Consider the following 991-nt stretch of genomic DNA (forward strand, 5'->3'; position numbering starts at 1 on the left):
ACTGCAAGTAAAACTGATTAGAAGAAAAATTTTAAAACATTGCAAAAAATTCTTATTTCTCAGAGGTCTCAGAGGAAAGGTATCAGTCCTCCATTACATCATTGATTTAGGGGAATAAAGTTTAGATCTCAGGAGGCTGCAAACTTCAAAGAAACTGGAAGCAAAATTAATTAGTTTTCAATACAATACAATCAACTTTTTATTAGATTGGATATAACAACAGAAAGAAAAAATATAGCACTTTACAGTTTGCCTCCACCATAATGATTGAGAGCTTTCATTTTGCATTTAAACCCACACCACCACAAGTAAAAAGTCAAAGTCACCAAAATAAAATAAACAGCAAGTTTGAAAGCATTGCCAATAACATATTTTAGAACTCATGGGAAACTCTATTATGAATATCATTTGTGACATTCAATTATACATTCATTCAATAAGTATTTACTGAACTTTGTACCCGGATATATTTCAGATGCTAGGAATACAAAAATAAAAGAGAAATTGCACTCACAATGCCAAAAGTCTTAGTGGGGATATTCAAAAAAATAGACACAATTTCTCAATCATGCGATACACTTCATTTAAACTTGAACAGGGAAAACAAAGTCAGAGACTACTATGAAAGTATCTAAGTGAACCTTCAACAATCTTCATAATTCTCACCCAAATTTACTATATAATAATTACAGGTTGGACGCAGCGGTGCATGCCTGTAATCCCAGCACCTTGGGAGGCCAAGGCGGGCAGATCACGAGGTCAAGAGATCGAGACCATTCTGACCAACACAGTGAAACCCCCGTCTCTACTAAAAATATAAAAATTAGCTGGGTATGGTGGCGTGCACCTGTAGTCCCAGCTACTCAGGAGACTGAGGCAGGAGAATCGCTTGAACCCAGGGGGCAGAGATGGCAGTGAGCCAAGATCGTGCCACTTCACTCCAGCCTGGGTGACAGAGCGAGACTCTGTCTCAAAAAAAAAAAAAAAAAAA

The 991-nt window shown here is 37.0% G+C and overlaps 1 protein-coding gene across 4 annotated transcripts in view; it reads right to left on the bottom strand.

Moving 5' to 3' along the window:
* Window positions 1-991, bottom strand: part of PCCA (propionyl CoA carboxylase, alpha polypeptide) — a 461,774-nt gene that overhangs the window by 285,119 nt on the left and 175,664 nt on the right. The window lies entirely within an intron of this gene.

Source organism: Mandrillus leucophaeus, unplaced genomic scaffold (genome assembly GCF_000951045.1).
Source record: "Mandrillus leucophaeus isolate KB7577 unplaced genomic scaffold, Mleu.le_1.0 Scaffold434, whole genome shotgun sequence".
Classification (NCBI taxonomy): Eukaryota; Metazoa; Chordata; class Mammalia; order Primates; family Cercopithecidae; genus Mandrillus; species Mandrillus leucophaeus.